Source organism: Aethalodelphis obliquidens, unplaced genomic scaffold, assembly GCF_003676395.1.
Source record: "Aethalodelphis obliquidens isolate GAN/ISIS:26980383/991018 unplaced genomic scaffold, ASM367639v1 scaffold22, whole genome shotgun sequence".
Classification (NCBI taxonomy): domain Eukaryota; kingdom Metazoa; phylum Chordata; class Mammalia; order Artiodactyla; family Delphinidae; genus Aethalodelphis; species Aethalodelphis obliquidens.
The window spans coordinates 2,056,881-2,083,368 of NW_020837966.1; the positions used below are offsets into that span (position 1 = coordinate 2,056,881).

The window sequence follows — 26,488 nt, forward strand, 5'->3', positions numbered from 1 at the left end:
GTTCCCTGCATCGGCAGGCAGACTCTCAACCACTGCGCCACCAGGGAAGCCCTTAATGAAACTTTTTGCTTTGACAATGTGATCACTGAAAGGCAGCCTCAGCATGGCTGTAGAGTGCGCTCATCAAGGCACGTGGGCGCCCAGGAAGCAGCTCAAGTGAGGTTGGCAAGACTCCCACCTGCCCTCCTCTCTGCCCACCTGTCCTGGGCCTCGGCTCACACCCTCCCCTGAGGGTACCAGGGCCTAGTGCTCACTCTTCCAGAAGTTTTGTGTTTTTGGTGCCACACAACAGGAAGGCAGTATGGGTGATCAGATTCTACCTGTTTCACACCGGCAACCTCGTCACTTGGTTTTGCACACACCTCTCTGAGTCAGCACCTAGAGGGCAGGTACCTGGCAATCCACTTCCCTGTCCTCCTCGGAGCCTCGCCAGTTGATGCCCCAGGGACTTGCTGAGTGGAGGAAGAGAGATGGGATTTTATACAGGTGTGTTTCCTTTTATATCACAAGGAAGAAGACCTAAGAGGTCGCACTGCAAGTCAAATCACAGGAACTGGAAGGGAAATAATTTCCTCAAAGCAGCTGCAGTCCTACTTAGAAACCGACTCATAAAAAGCACAACTGTTTAGAAATTAAACCACACAATTTAAGAGAGCCATGTCCGTGCCGGGCGCACCCTGAGAGAATTAGAGTTAGACGCGTGTAAGGGGCAGTAAGAGGCTCCTGACTGTCTGGTGAAGAGAAAGCAGGGCTCAACTGAATGACAACGGGGTACACTGAGCTTCAGAAGATGTGATTACTAGGAGGTAGCAGTCCCTTGAGCCCCTCTTGATCTGACGGCACTTCCCAAACCAGCATGAGGAGGGTGTAAAATCACCCCTGCTGCGGATACAGTACAGGGAGGGGCCTGTGAACCCGGCAGGCTACTTGGCAGAGAGCTGCTCTTTGCCGTGAAAATCCACCAAAGCAATTCACTTACAATATAAAACGTGTGGGACATTCACATTCTTACTACTACAGTGTAATCTTGAAGCTAGAAGGTGATCACAGACTACACAGCAGCCACTTTAGCATCTGGCATTTCACAAAGTGATACAACAGAAGACACCCTGGATGGTGCCACGTCACAGGCTACGGAAATGAGTTACAGGCTCTTCACCAGTCCCTGTGTGAGATCTCGGGCTTCGGGATGTGAGCAGGTTTCCACCCCCTGGGGTGGGGGAGGCTCCAGAGACTATGAGCTCATGCTTTCTTGTTCATCCCTGGGGGCAAACCCTCTCCTTCCAATGACCTGCAGCCGGAAAAAACCCCAGAGTTTTAGAGCCTTCTGCCCAGTGACAGGCTGCTGACCAGGACGACACTCTGATGGCCTCATTTCTCAAGCTGCCACGGTTCAGTGGCTCACGCAACAGAGGCTTCCTGTCGAGGGTAACAGACTGTTTACCAGGGCAAATGGCAAGCAGCCCCCACCCGTGCCAGCTGGGGATCAGTTCATAAACTAGGCAGTATGGAATCTGAGTCAGAGCCGGAAGGGTCCTTGAGGGGCCAACCTCCTCGGTGTAAAGGGTGAGGAAAGTGGGAGGGAAGAGCTGATTTGTCCAGGAGCACCAGGTACTTAGTAGTGGAGCTGGGGTGAAATCCGAGCCACCTGAGACAGGCCTCTTTCTGTAACTGGTACTGGCTGGGCCAGTGACCTCAAACCACAGCTTGCTGGCTCTGTGTTCCCAAGGACCCCAATCCCAAAGGACAGAAACTCCTGGGGGTGAGTAAATCCACCCTCCCCAATGGAAGCAGCAATCTAGGAAGAACCCAGAAGTGTTTCTGCACTTTCCCTAAATTATAAATGATCATCCCAATATCCAAGCCTCCTTAATGCTCCCTAGTGGTGTGAAAACCCCAGAGGTACTCAGTGTCTTCAGAGCAGGGAGAAAGTTCCAGGAAGACACTGAGGTAGCCTGCTGGTTGCCCCCCAAACCCACCGACCCCTCTCTTTCTCACTAAGGAAGCCCCTTCGGTAGCTTGCAGACTGTGTCCTCAGCCTCCCCTGCAGCTGGGTGCGGCTGTGTGACCAAGTTCTAGCCTAGGACAGCTGTATACCCAGACTGGGCTGCTTTTCAAGAAGTGAAGAGCCACGTGATTCTTACGACAAGGGACTAAAGGCAGTCCAGCTGGGGGTAGTTTGAAATCTAGTCCCTGCTTTATCAAAAGTTTTATTATTTTAAGCCAGTCACTTAACCCTTCCGGGTCTAAGCTGTCTACGTCATAGGGTCAATGTTGGGACAAAAGCAGCTGTAGCAGGTGAGTGGTGTGACTGCCTCACCACCACGCTTCGTCAGGCATTCAATCCAGGATTTTACATCATTACTTCTCATCTTCACAGCAACCGTGAAAGGTATCATCCTTGTTTTACACATAAGGTCAGAGGATCTGCCAAAGGCCCAAAGTGGTACAACCAACATATGCATCTACATCTACCTGATTCCAGCACCCACATCCTCCCCCCACCCCACCCCCACCAGCCAACCTGAGGAAGCCTAATCCAAGACAACGCTGGTTCTTGTAGGGCTGGACCGCAAGGGCAGAGAGAGCCCAGGAGGCTCCCTGAGGTCAGGGCCCACCTCCTCCCCGCAACATGTCCTCACGACTCTGGTTCTCTTCCCTTAAACACCTCCACACAGCAGCTGGAGTGAGCTGAGATGCCACGCCTTGCTTAGAAGCTTCCAGAGTCTACCCCACCTCCCATCCCTCAGGGAACACAAGTTTGACTTTTCAAGTTGGCAAACAAGGTACCCGTGGCCTGGCATCTCCCAACTTAGTTGTCACTCACATTGTCCCTTTGGCTTGGGAGGGCCTCCACATTTCTTCTCCTGGAAAACTGTTAGATTAAGTTCAGACAACTCTAAGACATGCCTCCTTTGCAACGGGGCTAAGCCTCCTGCCTCCCTCTGGCTCCTCAAGGTCTCCTATGCACACCCCTGGATTAACACTTCACGTGCAATACTAAGGATCTGTCTCTCCCGCCAGACAATTAGTTAAGGAGGCACACGCCTCCTCAACTTATTCGTGTTTACACCCTCCGCACTCAGTTCAGCACCTTTTAGAAGGAAGCAGGCACTGACTGAACAAATGGAGCAGAGCACACTGGGCTTCGCCACAGGCCAGAGGAGGTGACACCTTAGCACTCAGTGTGCAAAGCTCTGGGCTCAAAACCTCACGTCAGCAACTTACGTGGGGCCAGGGAATGTTGTTAACCTTTCTGGTCCTCTATCTGCCTCTCTATAAAGTGGAAGAAATTACAGCACCCGTCTCACCGCAGCATTAGCAAGACAATATATTCATAGAGTATTTAAAACTGTGCTTTATACTTAGCAAGTACTGTGCACAGCACAGCAAGAAGGAGTAGAGGTGCTACTGTTAGAGGAACAGTGCATCCTCAGGTGCAAAGCCCAGCTGCAGACAGCAAGAAAGCACTCATCTGATTATAATTTGTGGATCCAGAGCCTCCCTAAAATCTTTTTTCTTACAGATTATAAATCATTGTGGTAAGTTTGGAAACCAGAGAAAGTGAAATTTTCTAAAATGTCACCATCTGAATACAACCAAGATCATTAGTTGTTATATCACTGTACTTCTGGTTCCAAATCTCCTTCTGGCCTGCACTTCCCATGTGGGACCAGAACGAAGCTATAGCAGGCTGTGCTCTCTGTTCCCTGGTCCGTCAGCCTCCATCAGCCCCAAGGGTTGGCCACTGGAAGAACTCTCCAGATGCTGGTGCTCTGAAAGGTGAGCATTGAAGAGTGGTGACAGGGACACCCTGGGCAGAGCGGCAGGGCACAGCTCCGGCTGGCACGGCTGGGCCTCCCGTCTCACCACAGCAGGCAGCGAACACGGGACATGCTCAGGCAACACCGAGGGACTGACAAGACAGAGGGCTCAAGACCAACTCGGAAGGCTCAGAAGGTCACTGGGGAAAAGGGCTGGTTCTTGTCAAGACACCTCACGCTGCTCTTAGCTGAAGATGGGAGATGCACCATGAAATCAACTCGGGGCCGCTGCAGAATTTCTTCTACAATCAAAGAGTGAGGAAAAAATTTGAACCGACACGTCACCGATTCAAGAAACCATGGAATGAGACCCTGTCATCACACTCCGATCCAGGGGGAAGAGCAGGTTGGTGCTGCTGTCCCACAAGCTGGCTGAGCAGGTGCCTGCAGTGGGGGTTGCGGGGGGAGACCGGGGTCAGAGTTCAGCTGAGGGTGTCCTTCCACTCCACTTAAAACTCCCATGGCCACAAATCTGTCAAAAGGCAAACTTTATACTTCAGAGCTGTGCACTTTATGTAAATGACACCCCCGTAAAAATTTTAAAAACAAACACAAAGCCCTCCCATGCCTTTCTACAGCAGTTAGAATAAAACGCAGGCTCCTTCTCATGGCCAAGGTATTGCGTCACTTTGGGTTCTCTCTGCTTCTCTGACTTCATCCCCTCATCCCCTCCGGCCTTCTCTCTATGCACCACACTCACCTGGCTCCATCCTGCCGCAGCTGCACTTTCTGTCTGGGACACTCTTCTCCCAGTTTGCCAAGTGGCGGGCCCCTCTTCTCACTCTTGTCCCAGTTTCCGGGACACCTCCTTGGAAGCCTCTCCCAACCACCTCAGCTCCAGGTGTGCGCGTCCTGCCTTGCCCCCATCCCTCAATCTCACTTCCCTATCTCGTTTTCTTCACAGCACTAATGCCTCTCACCTCAGAAATTCTTTTGTGTTTTCCTGACCACTGTCTTTTTTCTCCCCACTAGAAAGGAAGCTCTGTAAGACCAGGAACTTCTGCTCTGCTTACCCCACATTCCTAGCAGCTAGAGGGTGCCTGGCTCTTAAAAGGGTGCTACACAATATTTGCTGAACAAAGGAATTCCTTCAGTCTGTCACTTAAGACATAGTTATTGAGTACCGTCCAGGTATCTATTTTTAATTCAATAAGTTCCATGAATTTGCACAGTGAGTTCTCCCAGAAGTTTGGTTTGCAAACCATTAGTCCTGCAACAGGACTAAAATTGCTTAGCTTTCTCTTTGGCGCCAAAGTAATCTGCCAGCAAGACTGCCAGAGGACACTACCCCAGACCCTTCCTCCTCCTAACTAACCACAAGGCAGGGTCAACCGTCCTGTCAAGGCCTCCCTCCCCATATCTGGCCTTAGATGCAAGAACCGGACACTCTGTAATCAGTTTAAGCGCTCATGAATATTTTCTGTTAAGGACTCTTTCTGGACAGATGAAGCCGAGGTTCTAAGTCAGCCAGCTTTAATCCTCCCATGCGTGGGTGGGCCAAAGGCTGAGAGAGAAGCGAGAGAAAAAGCTAAACTGTCTGGCAAATAAATATGCTTAGCCTTCTAAACACGGGGCCTCCTTAGAAGCACAGCTTCCCTGGGAGCAGGGTGGCGGTGCCATTTGCTACAGCTGATGACCTCAGCAAGGGTGGGAGTGGTCCATGGGGAACTCTTGGATGGAAAGAAATGATGGCTGATAAGCACACAAGAAGATACGCAACCTCAATAAGGTCAATTTTTAAAATGCAAATTAATAATTATTCTTGCCCAGATTAGCAAAGATTAAAACATCTGGTGAAGATATTAGGAAACAGGCACTCTTTAACTGCAGGTAGAAAAGTAAATGGTACAACCACTAGGGAAATGTGTGGAAGTGGATCTGTGATCCTGGTCCCCAGGATCATTAAATTGACATCAGGATGGTCACAGTGAATGGAGCCTCCTGGGACCAGGGATGCTGTAGGCAGAGATGTTAGAGATGCTGCTGGAGGTGGACGAAGAGGCCTCCAGGATGCAGTGTGACTTTCAGAAGCAGGAGGAGCTACAGACCTATAAATATTCCTAATGAAGGCTTCATGGGTAGTGTAAATTCTCCTTGAACACTGACGGAAGCCGCAAGCGTTCAGGAATGGGCCATCCTAGAAGGACTCTGCCCTGAGAGCCAGTGTCCCTGGGCAACTGGGGACCCTCTAGGCCTAGGGAACTCACAGAGATTTGCTGCATCTGCTCTTGCTGCGTCACCACCACACTGCTAACTGGATTCCTTGGCCAAATACATTTACGAACTTCATTTGATCTCCTAGTGGATGGAGACATGCATGGTTTTCTCCCTATCAATCCACAGATCACTTAAAAAGTTGCAGCAGATATTTTGGTAATGTCTGTTTTGATTTTAAATATTTACACACTGCGGCCCAGAAAATCCACTTCTAGTATTTTCTTTTATTGTTACACTCACACAAATACCCAAAAGTCTGTGTAAGAGTGTATTGCAGCTTTGTCTGTAAGAGTGGAAGACTTAAAAACCACCTAAGTGTCTATCAATAAGGGAGGGGTTAAATGTAAGTTATCATACAGTGGAATTCAACTGTTAAAAAGTGAGGAAGAAATGGTACACTTGCGGTGGCTGAATTTTATGCTATATAAATTACACCTCAGTAAAGTTTTCTAAAAAGTGAGGTAAATCTATCTGCATTGACATGGAAAAATGCCATGTCACTGAAAAAAAAAAAGCACTCACTACCTGGCTCGCTCATGGAAAAAAGCAAGTCACCAAAACAGTAATGTGTCATTTTAGCCTATTTTTATTTTAAAATGATATATACATGCAGAAATTTGAAGGCACACACAATAAACTGTTAACCATGGGTAGCTCTCTAGAGCATGGATTATAAGGAACTTCTGCTTTTTATGCTATGTATTTCCATGTTTTCTTTAGTTGTTTACAAAGAGCATGTATTACTTTGTGGTAGGAAAAAAAAAAAGGGCTAAAAACAATTAACTGAGAAAAAAGCTTCTGCTGCCAAAAACAATAATTTAAAAATAATAATACAATTTTGCACATTAGGTTAATTTATAGCCTTCCTCAAACCTAACTCCTTCATAAAATTTCTTTCTGCCAGAAAAGCTTCCAGCAGGCAGGACTCACTAGAGATAGGAAATATGTCACTTCAGCCCATTTAGTCCACGTCAAGCAGGGGCAAGGATCATTACTGCGCCATTTGTCATCCCTGATGGACAAGATGTTCCACCATGCTCCTGTCAGTCAGGTCAGGGGCTCCCCTCACACCTGATGCTCACAGGCACAGGTTCAAATAAAATGCTTATCGTATATGTTTATATTTTACAGGATTCCCCAGATTCCCTGCCTTTGCAAAATTAACCAACCAGTAATCAATCCTGATTGTGCTGGGTAAGAGGCCTCTGACTACAAAATTTCTTTACACAGCCCTTCACTGCAACCTCAAGGCTAATCAAACAGAAAAAGGAGTGGCCCCAGAGTCTGTTTCTCAGAGCTCACACCTGCAGCCTGGGCCCAGTGCCACCATGGAAGATGATCGTCGGCTCAGGCAGTGCAGAAGCTTGTCTCACTGCTGCTTCCGACAGGCAGAGGAAACACCCACTCGCCCCACTGCTCAGTGATGAGCTGCAGACTACAGGGTGCGTTTTCATCCTTGTAACCCAAGGCTCTGAAATGATTCCAGCTGCACAGGGTGGTCCAGACTCAGCAGAGAACAGAACATATACAATGGGTATAGGGACGTCACGTTCACACCTTGAGCCTGGAAGGAGAGGGTGGAGGTCCAGCTGTACATTCACCCACCAAGAGTTAAACAGAAGCTGAGGACTGGACACAATGCTGCTACTCACTACCTGGCTCACTCAGCTCCAAGAATCTTACTAGGAGGAAAACCCCAGTGTACTGTTTCATTCATAAAGATGACTCCACTTGCCCTCTGACCTTCTGCAGGTCATATACTCTCAATGCCACTCCCTGGCAGTGGTGAAGGGGTCCCCCGGCCCCTCATCTCCCTCATCCAGTAGCCGTTGTGAACACTTTGGAAGCTGTGTGAGGGCAACTGGCCGAGGACAGGTTCACACCCAACAGGGTCTCCAACCAAACCCTGCCTCACCTTCGAAGAAAAACAACCTTGTCTCCTACCTAAACCCAACATGCATGGCTAATTCACCTGAGTTTCTAGGAGGGTTTCTGAGAAAGCCTCATCACGTACGGTATCATCGTCATCATCAGAATACTGAAGTCTCGAGCTATGCCATCTCAATCACTCCTCACATCCACCCTGGGAGGATAGTATCATCCCAAGTTCTAGATGAAGAAACTGAATCTCAGTGCAGTTAAGGAACTTGCTGAAGTCTCACAGGTGGCAAGTGGTCGTCAGGACCAGAACCCAGGCCACTGCTGACCCTCACTCCCCACAAAACAAGTCTCAGCATCAGGACCGCCTGGGCTTGGCCCCTCGGTATAAACTGCCAAGTTTCTGAAATGCAAACCTCTATGTGCAATCCAGACAGCACTAACAAAAGTCAAGAACAGCCTCCCGAAGAGAATTCACTCAGAAAATTTAAGTATAGATAGAAAAATAGTTCAAAAACTTTGTTCTGTGCTGACGGTAGCTACAGCATATATATCCACAATACAGGCATCAGCCAAAATTTCAAGGCTTGCAGTTAAAAAGTCAATTCAAGTCTTAATGCAGGCGGAAACTGAAACTGTTTGCTGTTGAAGTTCGTTGGTACAGGCAGAGGCTACAACAGGTTACACCGGCTGAGGCTACAACAGGTCTCTGACAAGCGCTGCCCAAGGTTGGTTGCTCCTGCTACCACTCGGCCTCCCACACACAGCCCAGGCTCTTGGGCAGCCCAAGCAGCTGGAGCGGGGAGGGGGAAAGCCCCAGGTCTCCCAGCATCTGCAATATCCCTCCACCATCCCCACAGTCCTATGCCCCCTCCCACTGGCTGCTGCTCCAGGCTCTGTGCTCCTGGGCTGTCAGGACCAAGTGCCACAGTTAGGAAGGTCTGCTCACAGACCAGAGAGGCTCCCACCGCCCATGCAAGTGAGGGGCACCGCTTTGTGAGAATACCACACATTTACCCAGCAGAAGACTCTTCCTCTGGGAATGTACTGGGGCTTCACCTTCTAACTGAAATGAGCTGATAAGCACCCTTAGCAGAGGAATTAATAGAAGAGCAGCTCTTCTCTTGATACCACAGTTATAAAACTACATTTAAGACCTTTTCCCTAGCTTCTCAACTCAGGGCAGCTGGCACCCAGAGTCTTCTCTTTTTCAACAATATACGTTGTGTAACCAACCAGAATCTGAGCAGAAGACAAGCAACAGAGTTCATTTCCTCAGTCCCAAAGCCTGGGAATCAGGTGTCAGGGCAGCAGAGAGCAGCTGAGGAAACCTTAACTTTACAATAATATCCTGACTCCAGGGAGCCTTGGGACCTTAAGTGAAGAAATCAACAGTCCCCTATGAACTAAAATATCTGTAAGTCCTCCTTGGCTGGCAGTGGGAATTCCATCTAGAGTAGTCTGTCAGATGCTTCAGGCACCTTGGGTTCCTCTCACAGCTATTTTCACCTCTTCTCCACTTAGGAAGAACAAGTGGCCTGGGTGAGAGGAAGGAGCGATAAATGAGAAGTGTGTACGTCAGTACAGGGGGAGAGACAACATAATAAACCACAACCCCCAGGACTGGGCCCCAGGCTGTCCTAGGAAAGGCGCGTCTGGGTCAAATTAGGATTCCTGTACTCCCAGTGCTCTCTCTGTTCGTCTGTCTACTGGGATCCCTCCAATTTACCTTCCATGAGAGCGCTGGAAAAACTCCCACCACATGGCGTGGTGGTCATGAGAGGCACCATCAAGTTGTTCTGCATCCCTTGTCCTATCATGCAGGATGTGCATGAGCGGCCTCAGGGATGCTGCTAGGCTAGGCTGACAGCTTGGCTGAAGAGCCGGTGGAAAGGAAGTCAGCCTCCATCTCTTTCCTTGAGGGCTACGAACCACACCTACAGGCGGTGAGGAGAAGCCACCTGAGTGTGCTGGGTTTTGGAGAAGCACTTGCTGGGTGATCCGAGATTGTTTCACAATAGTGTCCGCCTTTGTTCCAGCCTTCCTAGAAGTCTAGAATGAACATAAATGAACCCCAGAGAACCAGCATGCCTTGGTCCTGCTATTTCTCACTTGAAACAGGCCTGCCAATGCCAGCTCCTGATCAGAAAGTCCTGGCACAATTCACGAGACCTCAGGAAAAAAGGAGGCATAGGGCCCAGGTCAGGCCTGCCTACCTGTCCTCAGACTCTCCAACCCAGCAACAGTGCTGGGGATAGGCTTCCTTTGGGCTTGCTCCTCAAGCAAGCTACCCGCGGGAGACTTAGCTAATAAGCATCTTACCACACCTGACACTGTGCAAGCAGAGCCAGAGGCTGAACCCCTGATGTGGGTGGGCAAGGACAGAGCTCACTCATTTACTCAGGAAATGACCAAACAATCTGACACAAGAATCAGGATAGTGTTGACTGTGCCTAAGTATATTCTAGGGGCAAGGGAAGAGCAGGTGGCTCTGGAGAGACTTACTGAGTGCTCAGGGCACTGAACAAAAATTCTATACAACTCTGTAGAACAAAGCTCTATACTGTATACAGGCTAGAACTTGAGCACTTCCTCTCCCTTAGCATTGAGATATGAGCCCCCTTTTGAAAGAGGGAGGAGAAGGAAGATCAATTGCCTCCTTACAGAAAAGCAACTTGAGAAGACTGAAAATGTGTAAAAAATCACCTGCACAGAACAAGCAGGCTCCACTTCAAAGATTAGCCCCTATTTGACTCCCACACACAACTCAAAGCTCATTATACAGCAAATTAGTCTGAAATTTATCTTGTATCAACAATCCAGTGTGGAATGTAGAAACTCTGATTTCCTACCGGTTATAATACAAGCAGTGAGCCAACAGGCTGGCTTGCTAAAGACGAGGTAAATAATAAGAACACAGGCGGACCTCATTCTACCGTGCTTCGCAGATAACTATGTTCTTTACAAATTGAAGGTTTGTGGCAACCCTGCGTCGAACAAATCTATCGGTGCCATTTTTCCAACAACATTTACTCACTTTGTGTTTCGGTGTCACATTTTGGTAATTCTCTCAATATTTTAGACTTTAAAATTACTATATTTGTTATGGTGACCTGTGATCAGTGACCTTTGATTTTACTATTGTAACTGTTTTGGGTTGCCACAAGCAGCGTGCATATAAGATCAAACTTAAGCCATAAATACTGTATGTTCTGACTGCTCCACCAGTCGTTCCCCTATCACTCTCCCTCTCTTCAGGCCTCCCTGTTCCCTGAAACACAACAATATTGAAGTTGGGCCAATTAATAACCCTGCAGTGGCCTCTAAGTGTTCAAGTGAAAGGAAGAGTCAGTCAATGCAGCAAACGTCACTGCTGTCTTGTTTTAGGAAACTGCCACGGCCACCCCAGCCTTCAGCAACCACTACCCCGACCAGTCAGCAGCATCAACATCAAGGCAAGACCCTCCACCAGCACAAGGACTACTCCTCGCTAAAGGCTCAGATGATGACTAGCATTTTTCAGCAATAAAGTTTTTTTTTTTTTTTTTTTTTTGCGGTACGTGGGCCTCTCACTGCTGTGGCCTCTCCCGTTGCGGAGCACAGGCTCCGGACGCGCAGGCCCAGCGGCCATGGCTCACGGGCCCAGCCGCTCCGCGGCATGTGGGATCCTCCCAGACCGGGGCATGAACCCACGCCCCCTGCATCGGCAGGCGGACTCCCAACCACTGCGCCACCAGGGAAGCCCTAAAGTATGTTTTAATTAAGGTGTGTTATTGTAAGCTCAATTCAGGTTCTCACTCACCCAGACAAGGGGACATCCTATCAGTGCCATGAAGTCTACTGACAGGGGCAGCACGGACCCAAATGATGCCCTGGAGGGGTATCAAGAAGGACTTAGGGCCTGGTATTTATAGCACGCCTCGGCAGAGCAGGGAAGGGTGGAGGAGCTGACAATAAAGAGGAGGCACTGGGATCACGATTTCCCAGCATGCCCTCTAAGAGCTCAAAGCCACACTGCTGCACTGCTATTGGTTAATGTGGTGAAAGTTATTCTTAAAGTTAGGAAAACAACTCAATTTCTCCCCAATTTTGTAATTTGCTACCATCAGACTTAACTCTTGAGATTATAACTAAAGATGACAAAACTTGTAAAAGCTTCCAGGAGCTGAGTTGATATGGCAACATATAAGAACTGGAGGCACTTGCTTTGGGTAAAAAAGGATCATCCTTGTTTTTTCTTTTTCCTGCCTTCATTTATGAAAGATACTTCTCACCGGATATAGAATCCTAGGTTTACAGGTTTTTACTTTCAGCATTTAAATATGTTGTTCCAGGACTTCCCTGGTGGCACAGTGGTTAAGAATCTGCCTGCCAATGAAGGGGACACGGGTTCGAGCCCTGGTCTGGGAAGATCCTGCATGTCGCAGAGCAACTAAGCCCGTGTGCCACAACTACTGAGCCTGAGCTCTAGAGCCCACGAGCCACAACTACTGAAGCCTGGAGCCCGTGCTCCGCAACAAAGACAAGCCACCGCAATGAGAAGCCCATGCACCGCAACAAAGAGTAGCCCCCGCTTGCCGCAGCTAGAGAAAGTCTGCGCGCAGCAACGAAGACCCAACGCAGCCAAAAATAAATTAATTTACAAAAAAGATGTTCCATTGTCTTCTGGCTTGAATAATTGTATGAAAAGTCTGTATTAGTTCTTATGTTTATTTCCCTCTACATAATGTCTTTTTTCCTCTCATTGCTTTTTACAATTTTCTTTTTATTATTGTTTTTCAACAATTTGATTATGATGTGGCTTAGTGTGATTTACTTTGTGTCTATCCTACTTGGGGTTTGTTAAGCTTCCTGGATCTGAGTTTACATTTTGGTTTGTTTTTTGGCAGTGCCTCGTGGCTTGTGGGATCTTAGTTCCCTGACCAGGGATCGAAACTGGGCCCAGAGCAGTGAAAGCACCCAGTCTTAACCAATGCACTGCCACGGAATTCGTACGTGAGTTTAGTTTTCATCAGCTTTGGAAAATATTCGGCCATTACTCTTTTTTATTAATTAAATTAAATTTTATTTATTTATTATTTTTGCCTGTGTTGGGTCTTGGTTGCTGCACACGGGCTTTTCTCTAGTTGCAGTGAGTGGGGTCTATTCTTCGTTGAGGTACACGGGCTTCTCATTGCGGTGGCTGCTCTTGCTGTGGAGCTCGGGCTCTAGGTGTGCAGGCTTCAGTAGTTGTGGCACGTGGGCTCAGTAGTTGTGGCTCGCGGGCTCTAGAGCGCAGGCTCAGTAGTTGTGGTGCACAGACTTAAGTTGCTCCACGGCATGTGGGATCTTCCCGGACCAGGACTCGAAACTGTGTCCCTTGCATTGGCAGGCGGATTCTTAACCACTGTGTCACCAGGGAAGTCCCTCAGCCATTACTCTTAAAATATTTTTTCTGCCCTTTTTCTCCCACCTCTTCTAGAAATCCTATTACATGTTGGACCTTTGATATTGTCCCATGAGGCTCTGTTCATTTTTTTTTTTTTTTTGCGGTATGCGTGCCTCTCACTGCCGCAGCCTCTACCGTTGCGGAGCACAGGCTCCGGACGCGCAGGCTCAGCGGCCATGGCTCACGGGCCCAGCCACTCCGTGGCATGTGGGATCCTCCCGGACCGGGGCACGAACCCATGTCCCCTGCACTGGCAGGCAGACTCGCAACCACCGTGCCACCAGGGAAGCTCTCTGTTCATTTTTTTTGGTCTTTTTTCTCTCTGTGCTTCAACTTGTAAAGCTTCTGTGGTTGTATTTTCAATTCACTAATCTATTATTCCTCAGAGTCTAATTTTCTGTTAAGTCCATCCAGTAAAATTTCCAGAAATTATATTTTCAGTTCCAGACATTCCACTTGGTTCACTGTTCTATCTTCCACTGTGCTCATTATTATTTTTTAGATTTAATTAATTTATTTTTGGCTGCATTGGGTCTTCATTGCTGCATGCAGGCTTTTCTCTAGTTGTGGCGAGTGGGGGCTACTCTTAGTTGTGGTGCGCGGGCTTCTTATTGCAGTGGCTTCTCTTGTTGTGGAACACGGGCTCTAGGAGCGTGGGCTTCAGTAGTTGTGGCTTGTGGGCTCTAGAGCGCAGGCTCAGTAGTTGTGGTGCATGGGCTTAGTTGCTCCGCAGCATGTGGGATCTTCCTGGACCAGGGCTTGAACCCATGTGCCCTGTACTGGCAAGGAGATTCTTAACCACTGCGCCACCAGGGAAGTCTGTATATATTCTTTTTATCTGCGTACTTTTGCTCAGCGTACTCAACCATGTTGTTTTATCAGTGGCTCATTCCTTTTAGCTGCTGACATGGATTCCATTGTAGGAATATACCACAATTTGTTTATCTGCTCATGTGCTGATGGACATTTGGATTGTTTCCAATTTGGGGCAATTATGAATAAAGTTGCTATGAAAGTGCTTTCATGGACATAATGTTTTCTTTTCTCTTAGGTAAATAAATATCTAGGGGTAAAATTGCTAGGTGGTATGGCAGGTGTAATTTTCTTTATAAGAAACTTTCCAACAGTTTTCCAAAGTAGTTGTACCATTTTATATTTCTGCCAGCAGTACTATAAGAGTTCCAAAGCTCACAGTCTCTTCAACTCTTGGTATCGTCAATCTTTTTAATTTTAGCCATTCTTGTCGGTGTACTGTGGTATCTCATCACTGTTTAATTTGTATTTCCCTGATGATTAATGATATTGAACATCTTTTCATGTGCTTACTGGCCACTTGTATATCTTAATGTCTATCCTTTGCCTATTTTAAAATTGTATTGTCTTTTTACTAAATTGTAAGAATTGTTTACATATTCTGAATGCAAATGCTTTGTCAGATATTCAAATTGCAAATATTTTTCCCCAGTCTGTGGCTTACCTTTTCATTTTCATTACAGTATGTTTTGAAGGCCAGAGATACTTAATTTAGATGAAATCCAATTTATTATTTTTTTTAATGGTTCAAGCTTTTTGTATCCTAAGAAACCTTTGCCTTTCCCAGGGTCACAAAGATTTTCTCTTACGTTTTCTTCTAGAAGTGTTACAGTCTTCAAGTTTACATCTAGAGCTGTGATGTATTTTCACTCAATTTTTAAAAAAATTTATTTATTTTTGGCTGTGTTGGGTCTTCGTTTCTGTGTGAGGGCTTTCTCTAGTTGTGGCAAGTGGGGGCCACTCTTCGTCGCGGTGCGCGGGCCTCTCACTATCACGGCCTCTCGTTGCGGAGCACATGCTCCAGACGCGCAGGCTCAGTAGTTGTGGCTCACGGGCCTAGTTGCTCCGCGGCATGTGGGATCTTCCCAGACCAGGGCTTGAACCCGTGTCCCCTGCATTAGCAGGCAGATTCTCAACCACTGCGCCACCAGGGAAACCCTTTACTCAATTTTTGTGTATGGTATCAAGGCTTGTTTTTAAGCCATGTACTCTTTTTTTCTAGGGCTAGATAAGGCATGGCTCTTTTGAGGTGTCTAGTGAATGCCCCCAGTGTTCAACAACGTCTCTCACGTTAACTGGAAAGAAAAACCTCTTCCCGTCCTAAATAGTCCAGCTCATAGTGAAACTGAGCAGGGCCCTGTGGGGCCCCCAGGCACGGAGGTCTTTTTTGTCCCCCGTTTCTTGTAGGCAAGAATCCAGCCTCCATGACCTTATTCTAAGTTCCAAAGGGCAGATTCGAACAGTTGCTAATCAAGGGAGGAGCAGGCAAGAAACCACTTGAGGCAAGATTAAAGGGACCAGAGAAGCTAATCAAGATTAGGAGACCACCTGAGACGAGATTAAAGGAATGCAGACCCTATACACACCCAGATCTTGTCAGAGACCCCATCCTTGAACCACGGTTGTAAAACCCTCATCAAATCATCTGGGGTTGGGACACACAGTTTTTTGAGGCAGGAGCCTGCTGTGGCCCCCTGTGCTGGGCAAAGTAATAAAGCTATTCTCTTCTACTTCACCTAAAACTCTGTCTCCAAGATTCAGTTTGGCACTGGTGCACAGAGAGGCAGAGCTTTCGGTAACAACAGCTTCCCCCTTGCTCTGTCTTTTGAGTTTCACCTATGCACACACAGATTAATATCCAGAAAAGGAGTTGAGACCTCTGAACAAATGTCTTGAGCTTTTCCTCTATGTAGCCCTTTTTTCTCCATATTGTCCCTGAAATTTCCAATTGTTCTGGCTTCCTCAACTTTGTCTTCTCAACTCAGCAAGGCTGCTGGACTCTGGGTTGCGCCTCACTACTCTGAGATCTGGAAACTACCTCCAGCAGAAAGCTGAGGGGAAGACCAGGGGCTCAGTTCATTATTTTCTTTTCCCTCAGGGATCCTGAGCTGCCTGTTGTCCAATTTCTGCAAACGGTTGTTTCATAATATTTTGGCCTCTTTTCTGACTGCTTATAGAAGGAGGGTGAATTGTATACCAGTGGCCCCTTCTCTGGCAAAAGCCTCTTCATCTACGTTTGCATGGGCTCAAGTGTTAAATTTACCCACATAGGAAAGATTCCTCCAGCTTCAGCGACATGCCCTACTGGATTCCAATCTCAAAATGAAAAGCCTTTGGCTTTTCCTAGTCCACCTATCATGCCTAGAAGAATAACTGCATTGATGTTCTCAGCGAAAAACCAAGCTGATGAGGGACAATGAGAACCAAATGGTGTTGAAGAACTCTACACACAGAGGACATGGAAGCCCAGAGGTTAGAGAAGCAGCGTCCCTGTGCCACGAATTGCATGTGAACACTGCACACACAGCAGTGAAAAGTCCCAGCACTGGAGTGAGACCCACCGGGTTTGAATTCCAGTATCCCACTTATTGGCTGCCACAACCTTAGACAATTCAATTAACCTCTCTGTGCCTCCGTTTCTCCAGGTATAAAATAGGGTAATACGAGTACCCACCTCACGTGGCTAATGTGAGAAGTAAATGGTAAGGCATGTACAGGGCTTGGCACATAATGAACACTCTACAAATGTGAGTGCTAGTATTGTCACCAGACCCAAAACTGGCCAAAGCACCTTCAGAGCCTGTGGTTCTGCCCTCCCACCCAGAAGAGGCTTTACAAGGAAGACTGAAAATAGATCCTACATTTAAATGGTCTCAAAATGCCTCCCCACAATTTACTTATTAAGTACTAGGGGGAAATGTTTCCTTCACATTGGAGACACTCAGAGGAACCACCTTACCCAAGATGTCAGAGAATGTCACCAATACTGGGATAAACCAACATCAGGTGCCTGAGGGTCTGACACACTGAAGAGGTCACAGCATCACTTATGCAGCATCCCCACCAAAAACACACAGCCTGGGTGTAATCATGAGAAAACATCAGACAAACCCAATCTAGGACATTCTACAAAGTCACTGGCCTGTACTCTTCAAAAGCATCAAAGCTAAGACGACAATGAAAGGCTGAGGAACTGTTACAGACTAAAGAGATGTGACAACTGAATCCAAAGTATGACCCTGGACCAGGAGAAAATAGCTATGAAGACAGTACTCAGGCAATTGATGAAATCTGAATATGGACTGCGGATTGACAATAACATGTTAATGTTAAACTTCCCGAGCATTAATAATTGTACCACGGTTCTAAAAGAGAACACCTGTGTTCTTAGAAAATGAATTCTGAACTATGTAGTGATTAGAGTGTAGTGATTAGATAAGAGAAAGATCTCAGTTCCCCCACCTCCTAAGCCCCGTTGCTCTCCCTCTGAGCAGCTTCCCAGTAGGGAGCAAGCTTCTGCCTTGGCCTTGAGCACCAAGCCAGGGCGCCAGCACCAGCTTGGCAGCCAAGCCAGCCCAGCCCAGCCCAGCGAGAGGCAGAGCCATGCAGAGGCCTAACCTGTACAGTACAGACTGTATGTCCTTCAACTTCAAAGGAGAGTAGTAATGGCTAAGGTTGTTAGGGAGCGCGCTTCTTGGAAGATGCGGAGGATATGGCGAGGTGGGGTGGGAGGAGAAAAGCACTTAGGGGAAAGAGGACTGTGGGTAAGGGGAGGAGGAACGGGTCTGGCAGGTGCTGGGGCTGAAAGAAGAGCAGCAGGTGGCATCTTGCTGCAACCCACTGTCTGGTATCATGGCTGTTCTCCTTGGCCTGGGCTACAGTGCAGACTGTGGTGGCTGGAATGTCTGTAGCAAAGAAAGAGCTCAGAAACGAAGATGGGGGCACCAGGTCCAGGAGCCCGGCTGTCCTTCAAAATGCCAGGATGCCATCTTAGTCCCAGGCAAAGAAGGACCCACTGCATAACACCACTGGCAGCCATGCAGTGGGAGCAAGGACCCAGGAGCTCCTGGTATGGTTCAGCGGTCCACCTGCTCTGAACAGCGTCAGACAACGCCCCCCGGCCCGAGCTCTCCTTGCCCTCACGCCTCACATCACTGCTGAGCAAAATTCAGCCTGAGCCTTGTTCACGCTGGCCCAGCCCGAGAACCTCTACTGCTGGGAGAACAAGATCACTGTATAACGGCTGCACCCAGGATGCTGTCCCATCCGCAGCAGTGGTCCTTGAACTCAGGCAGGTCCTTAGCAAGACTACAGTGCTTGTTGGATGTTTCCCCGGAGATTTTTACCTATTTGGCGTATTAGTAAATTATTTAGTTTAACACATGTTGAGAAAAACAAATCAATATGTAATCTGCTAAACAGACTGAGACGCAATTAAACATTCCTGTTTACTCTAATTTCATGTAACAGAACTGGATGATTTTTTTTTTTTTTGCCAGTAACTGATGAGATTTCTCACAGAGAATTTGGGGACAGAATTATACAAGCAGGGCTCTTGCCAGAATAAACACATTCATTTAAGTCTCCCTACACTGTGTCTGTGGGACCCCAACACCCGGCCCTCGTCACCAGCCTGAGGGTGGGGCAGCGGTGGAAACAGCAGACCTGCAGTCCTCAAGCCTGCTGTCTGGAAACCCCAAGAGCAAAATCCCAGCCGGAAGGTCAGCGCATGTGTGCTGCGTGCCGTTCAAGGGAGCGCTGAGTGAGTCTCCGCTCCATGCACGGCCTAGATGGAACCACCTGCAAATATTTTAGCTCCAAACTCACTACCCAGATAGAAAAACCTGCTCTCATGCTCTGATGCCGCCGGGGCCAAGACACAGTGTACGCGGGGCTGGCAAGAGTCTCGTGTGCGCTCCCACTGTTCTCTCTTTCCTCAGGACCGCGGCCCGGCTTGTGTCATTTAACCCAGGAGTTGTCACTGCGTCATCTTTCTGCATTATTTTTCACGTTATAAGCGAAAATGTCTTCAAAGAAAACGGAAAAGCCCACGAAGAACACTGATGAGCTTAAGAGGCTGGAAAAGCCCACGGACTAGAACACAAGCTGGGGGCAAATAAAGCCTTTTGAGAAAGGTAAATGTGTAAAAAACGCATGTGTCCCTAACTACTGTGCACACAACTTGGTCCATGAGAGAGAACAGAGAAAAAACATGAAGCTCTTGACACCTATCACTCATTGGTGATAGGAAAAGCCACAAATCCTCGAAACCAAGTCTTTAGAAGAAATTTTAGAGCCAAGGAAAACACTGGTTGAGCGCCCCAGCCTAACCCTTCCTCCCCCCTCTCCCTGGGGGAGGCTGAGCCTCGCCAGCTCCTGCTTCCTCCTCCAGCAAAGTGGCTCAAGTGGAACCTGACCACAGCTCAAGATGCCCTTTAGAATGCAAAGGATGCTCTAAATCAAAGGGAACACGGTGGGGGGGGTGGGTGGGTGGGTCATGTCAGATAAGCTGGGGCTGCAGTAACTCAAATGAGAAGTCCTTTTCTCACAGGCAAACATGCGATTTCAGGGGCTGGCAACCCCGCGGTACTAGTGCAGGAGTTCTAGAACTTGCTGAGGACTAGAGTTCTCACGGGAGAGGTTCTTTAGCAAAGCCCAACCCCACCACAGCCTGGGGCCCCAAAGGGGCTAGAGGTTTCCAGGCTTATTCTCTGTGACTACACCCAACAGCTGTCCACAACCAAGGCTGAACCAAAAATCCAGGGATGGAAGCATCTCCACTTTGTCTACACCTGTGTGGAGTGTGGTGGACAGCCAACAGAAGCCGGTTACAAATAAGGAGCTGCTTCCCTTATTAGCTAAAAGCAAAAAGCAATGTCTCCAGAGCCACACGGCCTGGCTCTACCACTTCCTGGCTGTGTGACCTTGGGCAGGTTACTTAACCTCCCTGTGACTCAGTTTCCTTATGTATGAGAGGGAGACAATATTAGCACCCACCTCTCAGGGTGGCTGTGAGGACTAACTGGGCTAATACACGATGCCTGGCACTGAGCAGGCCCAGCAGGTCTGCCCACATCATCACACCACCTATCTCAGGAGGCACACTGCCAACAGGCTAGGGGGCTGGGAGAAGGTCACTGGGTTCCCCTTTCTTTTCCTGCAGCCCCAAAGATACAAACAGTAGACCTTCCCTGGGAGACCCCATGAGGTCTAAAAGGAATGTGATGAAACTGCTTTAAAACAAAGGTTCTCAAAGAAACAATGCAAAAGGAGACTGAGGTAGGGACTTCCCTGGCGGTCCAGTGGTTAAGACTCCGCAATTTCACTGCAGGGGGCAAGTGTTCAATCCCTGGTCAGGGAACTAAGATCCCACATGCTGCGTGGCCCGGCCAAAAAACAAAACAAACAAACAAAAGGAGCCTGAGGTAAACACAGAACCTGACTTATTTCAACATCCTTTTTAAGTTGTAGAAAATAGGCCTGAAATTGAAAAAAGGCGGCTCTCTGGAATCCCTCCAAGCACACTGCCTCTTTTTCTGGGAGCCTCTGTCCCCACTATCTCCAGCCCCCAGAACCGATGGCCACGCTTATGATCTCCTACCTGGACCTTTGCCCTCACCACTCCCTCTGTTTCCTCACATCTCCTTCACCTCCAGTATTGTGACCAAGCAGGGCTTCCTCAGAGATGGTTCCCAAGGTCTCCTGGCAGAATCCCTCATCACTCCTCTCAAGTCTGTTCAAACAACTACAGCCCTCTTCACACGGCAATGGAATGATCTGCCAGCACGCACGCAGCCCACTCCAGCTGTGAGTCCCTCAGGGACAGGGGACTGGGTCTTAGCTCTTCTTTGTCAAGGCCACACTTGGCACCCAGGTCCTTAACAGATCCATTCTGCTAGAGCTCACATCAGAGTCTGCATGTGACTGAGTCTACAAACTGAACAACTGTAGGTCTTAACAGGGGTGATTTTCCCCCCAAGGGACACTGGGCAATGTCTGGAGATACTTTGGGTTGTCACAACAGGGGTGGGGGAGCTACTGGCATCCAGTGGGTAGAGGCCAGGGATGCTGCTAAACATCCTACAATGCGCAGGACAGCCCCCCAAAACAAAGAATTATCTGGCCCAAGATGTCAATGGTGCCAAGTTGAAAAACCCTGGGTTAGATGGATAACTTCCTAGCAGTGGAGTGATCTAAAAGAGATGCACGGACCACTTCTATGTACACATGAAGAAAAGGATACCTCTTAAGGGCCATCCCTAACTCTTAAGATTATTAACTGCGCTCCTTATAATCATATAGCACCAGGGAAACAAATTCTGTGAAAACTTGCAGGTAACCTGAAATACCAAGGGCCCTGGAAATCCCTCCTCACGAATTACAGAATGGACTCATGTACGCCTCCCTGCAGCTCCGGAAGGCTCCACCTCAGAGGCTGGACCTCAGTCCCAGGGTGGGCTCGCCATCCTCACATAGCCAGGGCAAACCTTCACAAAGGCCAAGGCCAGAAAAGCGAACCTAAGATGGAATTCAAACATGCACGAAAGGACTGGTAGGTCTTTTCAAATTGATACGTTTAACGTTATCAATAGCCACAAAATAATCTGAAGTTCCAGATAATACTCTGGACATAAAGAAGAATCATTAAGAAAGAAACTCGGAATTATACAAATAGGAAAAAAAAGGGGGGGGGGGGTGAAGTAGCCAGGGATAGAGAGTAATAAGTGCACCCGTGGAACGGGGTGAAAAAAGGCATCGGGGGAAGTGGCTGAGAGAGACTGGGGCCTGAGGGACCCGGCTTACATCTCAGCTCTGCACCTACCAACCGGCACCTTGTGCTACACACTTCACCTGCCCACTGTCCTTGTTTGCAGAATGAAAACAACGCCTCCCTTCCAGGTTCCTGTGAAGCACTGTCAAGTGCTGAGCACAAGAGCCGGCATACTAGGGGCTGAGTAAAGAGCCAGTTGCAGGAAAGTGGGCTCCAGCAGCCAGTGTTACCACCTGCTACCACAGGACCTGGGTATGTTGAAGCCAGGGACTTGGATGCAGGTTCGTCACCTGTAAATGGGTTGCCCCAGTCCACCCACTGCCCGCTCAGGGCCCACATGAGACTCCGTAGGCGAAAACACAAGAAAGGGTCAGGTGAAGGAAGGAGATTATTACTTACACCAAAGCCACCTGGTTTGAGTGTCTGCTAACTTGGAATTGGCAATCGCTATACTGTCTGGGTTACAGTTTTTTTTTACTATTATGCAGTCTAAGAGAAGAGGGCTAAAGGTAAACATGTTGAGTAAACAAGACAGAAAGGGAAATGTTTAACCTAATTCAGAAAACAAGTTACTCAAGCACCTGTGAGATGTTCTTCAACTGAGTTCTGAATGTGAATACTGTAATGACAATGAGGATGACATCCCCCCTCCTACTATGGAGGGCCCAACATGTGCCTGACACTAACCCAGCTTCCTTACACACACCCTTCTAATCCTCAGTTCCAGAAAAATCATCACTCCCATCTTGCTGGGGAGGAAACCAAAGCTTCAAGAAATACGTGGGTTGCTCAAGGGCAGTATGTGGCAGAAGCAGAAATGAAACCCAGGTCAGATGGGTTCCAGAGCCAGGGATTCTGCTATTTTTAACCATTTGTAAAACTCCTTCAACAGGAGGAGACTTCATCTTCATGCAAACACTATACTAACTGCAGAGGATTTTAAACAGCTCATTAAAGCAGTAAAGGGGTTGATAGGTTCCAATAGAGCAACACTTGAAAAACAAAGGTATTTAAAAGGCAAAAAATGCATTACAACTCAGATTGTCCCCTAATTCAGATAACTCCCTCCTGCCCTGATTTTATTCCAAATTAGTGAAGTTTTATTATAAATAAAGGCCATCACCATTACGGATAAATGCTACCAGATGAATCAGCATTTAGAAAACCGAAAACTTTCTGAAAATAAAGACCCCCTAACGGGCCTCCATGCTAATGTTGGCTGCACTCCTTTCCCCTGTGGGCACAAAAGCAGCCTGGGACAGAATGCTCTTCCTGGGCCTTGGCTGGCACTCCGGGGTGGGGTAGGAAAGGAAGGCGACATTATTGACCGTGTGATGGGTGCCAGGCCCAGAGATGGCACCTTCACATATGAGCTCCAGCTCCATTTCAGCCATCACTGAGTTTCGTTATTTTACCAGAAGTGAAAAGTTACCGGGAAACAGGATATTCACAAGATCTCAAAGTATTACCACCAGAGAGATAATGTATTAACTGCAAAGGGGAAAATGTACCCTATAAGGGAGAGAGCTGGAGACGTGCCCTCTCTGCCCAGTAACTGACCTTATCACTAACAGTGGGACTGATGTCACGTGCCACCTGGTGCTGTGTAACATGAAGCACGCAACACTGCTCACACAGTGTTCTCGCCGTAAAAAAGGTTATCGCAATCTAATGGCTCCTCCAGACCAACTCAGGAAACATAGGGGTCCATGAAACGCCCCAAAACCGCAACAAGGTAACACCCAGACAACTCCAGAAGGTGGGGCACCGTCCACAACAACTGGCCAGGACTCTTCCAAAGGCAATGTCAGTAAACAACAATAAAAAACAAAAAAAACTCGTGTGTGTGTGTGTGTGTGTGTGCGCGTGTGTGCGTGTGTGTGTGTGCGCGCGCGCAGGGGAGATTCTTTTAGGGTGAAAGTGACTTAAAAACATAACCAGGTGCAAAGTGTGGACCTTGATTAGATCATAGTTTTTAAAAAACTCCAGCTATAAGAGACCTGTGATGTTAGGGGAAGTGTGAATATTAGATATTAAGTGATATTGCAGGGTTATACATTTTCTTAGGTGTGATCATGAAACTGTGGTTATGGGGACTTCCCTGGTTGTGCAATGGTTAACAGTCCACCTGCCAATGCAGGGGACACGGGTTCCAGCCCTAGTCCGGGAAGATCCCACATGCCGCAGAACAACTAAGCCCACGTGCCAAAACTACTGAACCTGCGCGTCTAGACCCCGCGAGCCACAACTACTGAAGCCCGCATGTCTAGAGCCCGTGCTCCACAACAAGAGAAGTCACTGCAACAAGAAGCCTGAGCACCGCAAGGAGGAGTAGCCCCCGCTCGCTACAACTAGAGAAAGCCCGCGCGCAGCAACGAAGACCCAACATAGCCAAAAAATAACAAATAAAAAATAAATTCATTAAAAAAAAAAAAAAGAAACTGTGGTTATGTAGACAACTATTCTTATCCTTAGGAGACTCAACTGAAGTTTTTAGGGATAAAGTGTGATGCTGGTTGCAACTTACCTTCAAATGGGTCAGCCAAAATAAAAAAGTATAAAGAGATAAAGTAAATGTGGCAAAAGGTGAACAATTTCTGAATCGAGGTGGAGGGCAGATAGGCATTCATTGTATTATTTTCATCTTTTCTGTATACTTGACATTTTTTAAGATAAAAATTAGGATGGCGTGGGGACAGGTGATCCCAGGAAAGGTTGTCCCAACATGCCTATGTCTGTACAGAACACAAAGGGAGGCCAGTTCACCACGCGCCAGAACAGCAGGGACTCATTTGAGATTAAGATTTCAAAGCTGGGGGGCTTCCCTGGTGGCGCAGTGGTTGAGAGTCCGCCTGCCGATGCAGGGGACACGGGTTCGTGCCCTGGTCTGGGAAGATCCCACATGCCGCGGAGCGGCTGGGCCCGTGAGCCATGGCCGCTGAGCCTGCGTGTCTGGAGCCTGTGCTCTGCAACGGGAGAGGTTACAACAGTGAGAGGCCCGCATACCGCAAAAAAAAAAAAAAAAAAAAAAAAAAAAAAAAAAGATTTCAAAGCTGGGTAGACTAGTCTGTGATGTTACTTTGGGCCTCAGGAAAAATGCTATCATTTCTCAGCACCATCAGTGTCCTCATAAAACAATGACACCTTCTCTCAGTTGGATAGTCCCCAAATCTGTAACATGAAAATAGGCAGGTAGATTTATCCAAGCTCTCAAAATGCTTGTTTTGTTAAAAAGCCAATCCTGTCTACACTTCAGCCCAGGACTCTGATGGTGCATGGTGAAGGAGGCTTGAGTCTGCTTTGCATTTACAGGTCCTGAGAGTAAATATACTCCTAATGCCAACACACACACTGGCCAATACTGACCTTTTGCTGATGGCTGGGCCACTGCCCTGTACTGGAACACACAGGGCAGCTCCAGGACTGCTCAGCTCTGCTGTGCTGTGACTTCACTGAGTCACACACTACAGATAAAGCCACCAAAACAAGCTGCTCGGCAGGAAGAGCATGACAAAGGTCCCTCGTTTAAAGCATTTCCTTCTACTCAGACCCCCGACGACTTTCAGTGACACTCCAGAAAACCTAGAGGGGGAAGGCCCTTTAAAAGCTTGCCTCTGAGTTTGTTTGGCTTTCCTTGGACACACAGGGTACCTTAGCCGAAGCCTCCGGAAAGTTCACCCCCTGAACAAGGCGATGCTGACACTGGGACATGCCAGCAGATGGCGGCTTGTATGTTTATGCAGCTTAAAGAATCAGCTATATAGATCAACTGGCACACCAACTCTCAACTGCCTGGCCAGAGACGTCTGGAAATCCGCACACAGTGAGTCGAGCACCAGGATGAGAAATCCCTGTGAGAATCAAAATCCTCTCCTGAGATATAAGAGGGTCTTCCTCCAGGTAACCCTTACTTCTAGGTAAAAAACATAGCAACCTGTAAATGGAGAAAAAGTAATTTTCTGGGTAGAAAAAGAAACATAAAAACAGTGGTCTGAGGATTCACTGAAATCAGGATGTGAAGTGATGAAAAATACCACACAGCCTGTCTGGCAGAGAAATGGGTCCATCCTATACAACAGAGCTGGTCCAACAGGAAAACGGAATAGTGCCTGCCCCAAGAACCGGGGAGTTGTCAGAAGTGTCCGAGCCCATTGCCCTGGAGGAGGAAAGCACTGGAACGGAAAAGACTGTGACTCCAAAGAGGAGAGGGACTGTTAGTTTCAACTGCTCAGGAGAGATGACTGGTATTTAAAATGTGCTTGGGAACTTCCCTGGTGGTCCAGTGGATGAGACTCCGTGCTTCCACTGCAGGGGGGCACGGGTTCGACCCCCTGGTCAGGGAACTAAGATCCCGCATGCCACGCAGCATAGTCAATTAAAAAAAAAAAAGAGAGGGAGAGAGAAAAAATATGCTTGAAGAAACCAATGATGGAATTGACAAAGGATGGAGTGGCCTCATCTTAACGAACCCAGACCTCCCTCAAGGGCTGCAAGGTGAGCAGTCTTTTCATGGGAGCCTGGCACTCCTGACAGCAGCTCTGCCAGACTGAGGAACAG

The 26,488-nt window shown here is 47.9% G+C and overlaps 2 protein-coding genes across 2 annotated transcripts in view; both read right to left on the reverse strand.

Moving 5' to 3' along the window:
* Positions 1-26,488, reverse strand: part of STIMATE (STIM activating enhancer) — a 54,102-nt gene that overhangs the window by 24,986 nt on the left and 2,628 nt on the right. The window lies entirely within an intron of this gene.
* Positions 1-26,488, reverse strand: part of SFMBT1 (Scm like with four mbt domains 1) — a 165,160-nt gene that overhangs the window by 2,363 nt on the left and 136,309 nt on the right. The gene's annotated exons all lie outside the window — the stretch shown is intronic.